Source organism: Saimiri boliviensis, chromosome 11, assembly GCF_048565385.1.
Source record: "Saimiri boliviensis isolate mSaiBol1 chromosome 11, mSaiBol1.pri, whole genome shotgun sequence".
In the NCBI taxonomy this organism is placed as follows: Eukaryota; Metazoa; Chordata; class Mammalia; order Primates; family Cebidae; genus Saimiri; species Saimiri boliviensis.
Window position 1 is genome coordinate 107284758 of NC_133459.1, and position 8556 is coordinate 107293313.

At 39.1% G+C, this 8556-nt stretch overlaps 1 pseudogene; it reads right to left on the reverse strand.

Annotated features, from left to right (window-relative positions):
* Positions 1-5621: 5621 nt before the first annotated feature.
* Positions 5622-8249, reverse strand: LOC141580465 (uncharacterized; annotated as a pseudogene).
* Between the last annotated feature and the right edge of the window lie 307 nt (positions 8250-8556).

Here is an 8556-nt window from a genome sequence, read left to right on the forward strand (position 1 = left end):
GCACTGTTTACAATAGCAAAGACCTGAAACCAACCCAAATGCCCATCAATGATAGACTGGACAAGGAAAATGTGGCATATATACACCATGAAATATTATGCAGCCATAAAAAATGATGAGTACGTGTCCTTTGTAGGGACTTGGATGAATCTGGAAACCATCATTCTCAGCAAACTGACACAAGAACAGAAAATCAAACACCACATGTTCTCACTCATAGGTGGGTGTTGAACAATAAGAACACATGCACACAGGGAGGGGAGGATCACACACTGGGGTCTGTTAGGGGGACTAGGAGGGACAGCAGTGAGGTAGGGAGGTTGGGAAGGGATTACATGGGGAGAAATGCCAGATATAGGTGATGAGGAGATGGAGGCAGCAAACCACCTTGCCATGTGTGTACCTATGCACCAATCCTTCATGATCTGCACATGTACCCTAGAACTTAAAGTACAATTAAAAAAAAAGAGAGAAAGAAATAAAATAAAAAATTCTGTGCTATTTTGGAGCAAATTGAAGTCTTTTAACAATTATTTGCTGCACGAAGATAGCCAGGTTAATCCTTCTCAACTTCTATTTTCACATCTTGATGTCGGAAATAGAATTGTAATTCCTCCCTAGAGTTCTTGTGAAGAATAAATAAATTAATCCTATCATTTTTACTAGTCAAATATATCTGAGTATTGAGAGAAGCTTATGAGTTTTGGAGATAAAAGGAGAGGGGCCTCAGAATCATGGACTAGTCTCCTAGTTTTTATTAGTTCTTGTTCTGTCTTCTGCATTCTCATTGACTTATTGGTGACTGACTGTCCTTCTAGCATTTGATGTTGAAATCTGAGTTGGTGAAACTATGGTCTGTGAAGAAGAAACTCTTATGAGTAAACCTGGCCTTACCTTGGGTTTTGATAGTGTGGCAGGTACTCTGAATTCCATTTCACTTTCCATTGGCTTAGCTGTTTCTATTTGTCAATATAGAGGTTTCATGGTGGGCCAATTGTGTCTCAATTCTCAGATATCTCTATGTTTTACAATGGGATACATGAGGAAATCTGGATTTCTGCTATGTCATGCACAATTACTGGAGAACTAAGGTTTGGAATGTCATCTTTCTCATGCCCTACAAAAAAATCCATTAAGGACAGTAAGCAAAATTATATCATATATACATAGATATACATACACATATATTTATTTTATATATAATCATGTGTATATATTAAAGCATGTATATATTACATCATATACTTTATATATATATATATATATGATGTAATTTATATGTGTGTGTGTGATTGGCAGCTAATTTTATATATATATATATATATATATATATGCTTGGCAGTTAATAACTAATTTTACCATCATGACTTAAAGAAAGCTCTCTATTTGATATTTTTCATTAGAAACCAAATTTAAGAAATAGTTGAAATTGACTGAATTTGCAGCCAAAATAGATTGAGATAAAAATAACTAGACACAGTCTATTGAATCTACGTTTAGATTATTAGTCCACATTTTTTGGGATTTATTACTTTAGGATTAGTTATTGTATTCTCCAAATACTCTAAATTATTTTAAATCCTAATAATTGTGAGGAATATAACAGTAAAATCTTCTCTACCTCACTTTTTCCTGTAACAGTAAAATAAACTAAAAGCCTTGGAATTAAACATTTGTTAAATGAACAATTTGTTCAATGAATATTAGATTTTCCCTGAGTCTTGTTCAACACTTACATAGTGTTACAGACCAAAAGATTTGTTTCTACCCAGAACATTGAAACCCTAACCCTCAATGTGGCTATACTTGGAGAGTGGGCCTTTACAGAAGTAATTACAGTTAAGTGAGGTAATGACAGTAGGTCTGTGATCCAATAGTATTAGTGTCATAAAAAGAGACACCGGAGACTTGCTCTCTCTCTCTCTCTCTCTCTCTCTCTGTGTGTGTGTGTGTGTGTGTGTGTGTGTGTGTGTGTGTGTAAGCATGGAGAAAAGACTTTGTGAGGACAGCCAGAAGATGGCTGTTTGCAAGCCAGGAAAATTATAGGCAAGTTTAAGTTTGTCTGTCTTACATGAAGATTCACATTTGAAAAATGTTATTTTAAGTGGTTGGTCATAAATATACCTAAACTCTCTTTCTCTACTTATTAGTAGAGAAATTAGTAATTTAAGTTTTTCTTTCTATTCCTCATTCCTAAATTGTTCCAGGCTAAAACATATCTGAGGATTGTGTGGATACTTCTGCTGGACCTGGTGGCTCATGCCACTAATCACAGCCAGGCTGAGGCTGCAGGATCACTTGAGCCTAGGAGCTCAAGATTAGCCTGGGCAATATAGTGAGACCTGGTCTCTACAAAAGATTTTTTTAAACTAGCTGGATATAGTAGCTAGCTCCAGTAGTCTCAGCTACTTGGGAGACTAAGATGGAAGAATTGCTTGAGACTTGCTTGAGACTGGCAGGTGATGGGTGCAGTGAGTCATGATAGCATCACTGCACTCCTGCCTGGGCAACAGAGTGAGACCCTATACAAAAAAAAAAAAAAAAAAAAAAAAGCTCAAAAACCAAAACAAAACAAATAAAAAATACTTGTGTGGGTATTTTAATTGCTCTTAGCATTATTAAAGAAAATCTGATCAGATAGTGGCAGGAAGTTGGGAAAGATTTAACACATTAGATTATACAGTGTTATTTGCACCTTATTTGACCTGCCTCAAGGAAATAATGTTTACTCCAATTGCATACATTTTTATTGCAGAATTTCAGCATTGTGGCCAGTAGGTAGTTCCCACCTTCTCCACATGTGCATAAGTCCTAACCCGATAATATATTACAAAATGAATAAATTCGTAACCCCAGTCACAATTCTTGGCATGATCTTTTTGAAAAAGAAAGTGGTCTGGGAAAGCTTTATATGAGATGTAAAATTTGCCCTAGTTTAGAAGGTGGGGTAAAATAAGGCTAATCAGAGAAAAAGTAAGAGAAAGCAAAGGCACCCAAGAATGAATGAGCAAGAAAATGAATAAGCAAGCGGGTAGTCTTCAAGAATAATTTTAATAAGAAACATTAATTTCAGCAATACTTATTGTGATACCTGGTTTTCCCCCAGAATGGTCATACCTGGTTTTCCCCCAGAATGATCATTGCTTTTCAGATAAAAAGGAGATACTTCTTTCTGGTAACTTTGTTAAAGTCTACTCCCTGATCAAAGTCAGTGCTCAGAGTGATCTGAATACTCACATTTGAACACTGTCACTTTTGTTTTCAAATACAGTATTTGATTCATTAACACAAAACTAAGAAAAAGGCTTTTAAATATGAAACACAAATTACTAATCATGTTCTTAATTGAATGTGTGATTGGCATGTTTCTGAAAACCTATCAGCCCAACAGAGAAGGAAAACAATGCTTGATGCTCTCATCTTTCTTTGAAACCCATTGCTTTGAAATCCATGTTTTTTGCTTAGATCAGTTCACTCTAATTAGCTTCTGGAAATCCTTGACTACTTGTATGTCATTAAAAAGGATACTACAATTATATGTATAAAGGGTAAAAGCAAGATTTTAACAGTTTTATTTCTAATATCTTCATCTCTCTATTTTTTACTTGCCTATTCTTATTTTTTGAGATAGTAATATGCATCTCAAATGTGAAACTTGAAAAAATTTGTTTTTCCAAATATTCCTTATAATACACTTTTTTTCTTTTTTATCGTGGTTTAAATGTCCTCCATCTTGGTCTTTCGATTTCATGATTTTAGTTTTATCAAGAGTCTCTTAATCCTTAGTCGATTATTCACATTTGTGCCTAACAAGTGAATGATGTTTCTCAGAATAGGACATTTTGTGTTTCCTGTGTAGGAATCTCTTGCTTATTGGCTTTATTCCCAATTCTTGTCTGTATTGATCCCATTCTTGATCCAGAGATATTGCTTTAGCAATCCTCTTGGACTAGAAAGTAATTCCTCTGCATGGCTCTCCTCTTTCCTTTAGGTTTCTGTTCAATATCGCCTCCTCAAGAGGCTTTTCCTGACCTACTGTTTATCACTACAACACTATTTCATCTTTAGGCCTTCTCCCCTCCTTTATTTTTCTTTCTCTCACTTGGCTATATGTAGTGCGGGTATATCATTGGCTATATTTGTTCAACACAATTTCCCTACTAGGATGTAAAAGGTAAGGTCCTTAAGGGCAGAAACTTTGCATTATGCACTATCATATTTCAAGTAACTAGAAAATTGATATGGCAGACACTTAACAAATATTTGCTTATTGAATAAGTTACAAATGCATGTCCCTCTCTCAACATGCATGTGTGCACGTATGTGCACACACACACAGACACACACACACACACACACACACACACACACACACATTGAATGAGAAGGCTGAACTCTGAGCTTTTTGTAAGTATGAGTTTGATCAATAAGTAAACTTTTCTTTCTGGCCTTGGTTAGAGAAAGAACCAGATCAAGGTGTGGCCATATTTATATGTAAATGGGAGTTGATTAAGTATTAACTTACATGATCACAAGGTCCCACAACAGGCTATAAACAGGCTGAAGAGCAAGGAGAGCCAGTTTGAGTTCTAGAACTGAAGAACTTGGAGTCCAATGTTGAAAAGCAGGAAGCATCTGGTACAGAAGAAGGATGTAGGCTGGGAGGCTAGGCTAATCTCTCTTTTCACATTTTTCTGCCTGCTTATATTCTAGCCAGGCTGGCAGCTGATTAGATAGTGCCCACCCAGATTAAGGGTGAGTCTGCCTTTCCCATCACACTAAGTCAAATGTTAATCTCATGTGTCAATACACTCACAGACACACCCAGGATCAATACTTTGTATCCTTAAATCCAACCAAGTTGACACTCAGTATTAACCATCACAAGTTCACCCTTGTCAACTTGAACCCATACACATCTCCTGAGATCATACATAATCTTCAAATAAATACAATAATAAGATGTTAATTATGTCTAACATAACACAACTATTCTTCCAAAAACTGGAAACATGCCAATCCATAACCCAAATACTGTTACATAAAGTTAACAATATTTCAATGCTGATATGAAGTCAATAAATCTTATGTCACGTCAAAAAGGAGAAAGTATATAAAATGAAGTTATTTTCTAAGTGCAAGTATATACATGCACAAACATGTTTTTAAGAAACAAAAGAAGCAGGAAATACTCATGACAGTTACAGTTCTCATTTCTGCAGCTGGTCATGTGGTCATAATTGGTGTTAATGACTTCTTTCTACTACCCATTCTGTATTCCCTTTGCCTTCAGCAAGCACGTCAGCAGGTTGTGGTTTTTTTCCTGGTGGAGTAACCCAAACATTCATTCCCGAGGGGTCTGGGACATTTGGAGTCCTGCCTGGATTAGGCTGTTGTAGTTTCCCATTGACCTTAATCACAGGGCATGGTAATACTTAAGAGACACCCTAATGAATCTCCTGTATTCCATGCATACTCTTCCTTATCTATGTTGTAGAGTGGTAGACTGATTTCATCTTGCTAGTCTGGGTCTATCACCCCAGACAACACAGTGACTCCATTCTTAGCCAGTTGGCTTAAAGGTAGGAGGAGCCCAAAGTGTCCAGGTGGCAATCTAACTTCTATTTTAATGGAATAGTTGTTGTGTCTCCTGGTGGCAGCATTCCTCCCTCTAGAACTAAGACCATCAGGCCAGCAGAACGTAATGTTGCAGTTACAGGAAGCAAAAATTTTGCTAGTGGATCACTAGGGGTAATGATGAGTGGTGCCACTTTCACTTCTACCCCATGATTCTTGGACCCATGAATCCTGGCTATGGAGAAACATTACCATGTATTGGATGCTGATTCAGACCATGCACGACCTTCTGGAGAACTTTGCCCCAGCCCTGCAAAGTACTGTAACCTAGGTGGCATTGTAATTGTGAGTTCAAAAGGCCATTCCACCATTCCATCAATACAGCTGCTTCAGAGTGATAGGTAACGTGGGGTAAGACCAGTGGATTCCATGAGCATGGGCCCACTGCTGTACTTCTTTAGCCATAAAGTGAGTGTCTTGTTCAGAGGCAATGCTGTCTGGAATACCATGATGGTGGATAAGGCATTCCTTGAGTCCAGGGATGGCAGTCTTGGCAGAGGCATTGAGTGAAGGATAGGCAAAGCTGTATAAGGAGTAAGTGTCTATTCCAGTGAGGACAAACCTCTGTATTTTCCATGATGGACGAGGTCCGACATAATCAACTTGCCACCAGGTAGCTGGCTGATCACACTGAAGAATGGTGCCATATTGAGGGCTTAATGTTGGTCTCTGCTGCTGCCCAAATCATTTGGGCACTCAGCAGTGGCCATAGCTAGGTCAGCCTTGATGAGTGGAAGTTCATGTTTTTAAGCCCAGGCATAACCTCTGTCTCTGCCACCAGGGGCCACTTTGTTCATGGGCCTATTGGGTGGCTGGAGAAAGACGATGAATGGTGTCCATAGAATGGGTCATCCTATCCACTTGATTATTAAAATTATCTTCTGCAGAGGTCACCTATTCTTGAGCACTCACATGGGATACAAATATCTTCAGTTTTTTGCCACTTAGAAAGGTCTATCCACATGCCTCTTCCCCAAATTTATTTGTCACCAATTTTCCAATAATACTTCTTCCAAGTCCCTGAACTTCAAGCCAAACCACTGGCTACAGCCCATGAATCAGTATATAATGCACATCTGGCAATTTCCTCCTTCCATACAAAGTGCACAGCCAGGTGCACTACTTGAAATTCTGCCCAATAGGAAGATTTCCATTCACCACTGTCATCCAGGGATGTCCTAGAAAGGGGCTGTAGTGCTACAGCTGCCCACTACAGGGTAGTATCTGAATATCATGCAGTCACCTGTGAAACAGGCCCTAGTCTTATCTTCCTCTGTCAAATGATCATAGAGAACTCCCCATGAGGCCATTGGCAAAGGCCAGGGGAGAGAAAGCAGGGTGGCAGGAAAGGAGACCATAGGCATTTGAATCACTTCCTCATGTAACTTACTTGTGTCTTCAGGACCTGCTTGAGCCCGATCATGTATATACCACTTCCATTTGATGATGGATTGCTGCTGGGCACAAACCAATTTATGACTAAATAGGTCAGAGAGCACCCAGTTCATGACAGGCTGAACAGGTCACATGGTGCCTAGATGACCCATAGTCAAATGTTCAGTTTCCATCAAAGCTGAGTAACAGGCCAAGAATTGTCTCTCAAAAGGGGAGTAGTTATCTGCAGAAGATGTCAGGGCCCTGCTCCAAAATCCTAGAGGTCGAAATCCTATGAGGGCCTGCAAAAGGCTCCAAACAGCATCCCTATCTGCACTGACACCTCAAGCACCATTGGATCTTCTGGGTCATATGGCCCAAGTGGCAGAGCAGCTTGCACAGTAGCCTGGACCTGCTGCAGAGCCTTCTCCTGTTCCAGACCCCACTCAAAACTGGTAGCCTTTCAGGTCAGTTAATAAATGGTCCAAAGTAACACACCCAAATGAGGTATGTGTTGTCTCCAAAATCCAAATAGGCCCACTAGGAGCTGTGCCTCTTTCTTGGTTGTAGGAGGGAGCAAATGCAAAAATTTGTCCTTCACTTTAGGAGGAATATCTCAACATATCTCACACCACTGGACCCCTAGAAATTTTACTGAGGTAGAAAGTCCCTGAGTTTTAGTTGGATTTATTTCTCATCCTCTGGCATGCAAATGTCTCAACAATAAGTTCAATGTGTTTGCTACTTCTTGCTCATTGGATCCAATCAGCATAATATCATCAATGTAATAAACCAGTGTGATATCTTGCAGAAGCAAATAGTGATCAAGGTCTCTCCAAATAAGATTATGACACAAAGCTGAGTACTTGATATATCTCTGAGGTAGGATAGTAAAGGTATAATGCTGGCCTTGCAAGCTAAAGGCAAATTGTTTCTGGTGGACCTTATGGACAAGAGTGGAGAAAAAAATCATTTGCCAATTCTATGGCTGCACATCAGGTACCAGGAGATGTGTTAATTTGCTCAAGCAATGAAAGGATATCTGATACAGCAGCTTCAATTGGAGTCACCACTTAGTTAAGCTTATGATAATTCACTGTCATTCTCGAAGATCCATCTGTCTTCTGCGCAGGCCAAATGTGAGAGTTGAACAGAGAAGTGGTGGGAATCACCACCCCTGCATCTTTTAAGTCCTTAATGGTGGCACTAATCTCTGCAATCCTTCCAGGGATGTAATATTGGTTTTAATTTTATGAAGTATTAAGTTACACAATCACAGGATTCCATAATAGGTCATCTGCAGGCTGAGGAGCAAGGAGAGCCAGTTTGAATTCTAAAAACTGAAGAATTTGGAGTCAGACATTTGAAGGCAGGAAGCAAATTGTAAAAAGACAGACTGACCTAGCCTCCCAGCCTACATCTTTCTCCCTTGCTACATCCAGCACAGGAGAAAGATGTAGGCTGGGAGGCTAGGTCAGTCTCTCTTTTCACAACTTTCTGCCTGCTTATATGCTAGCTGGGCTTGCGGCTGATTATTGTGCTTAT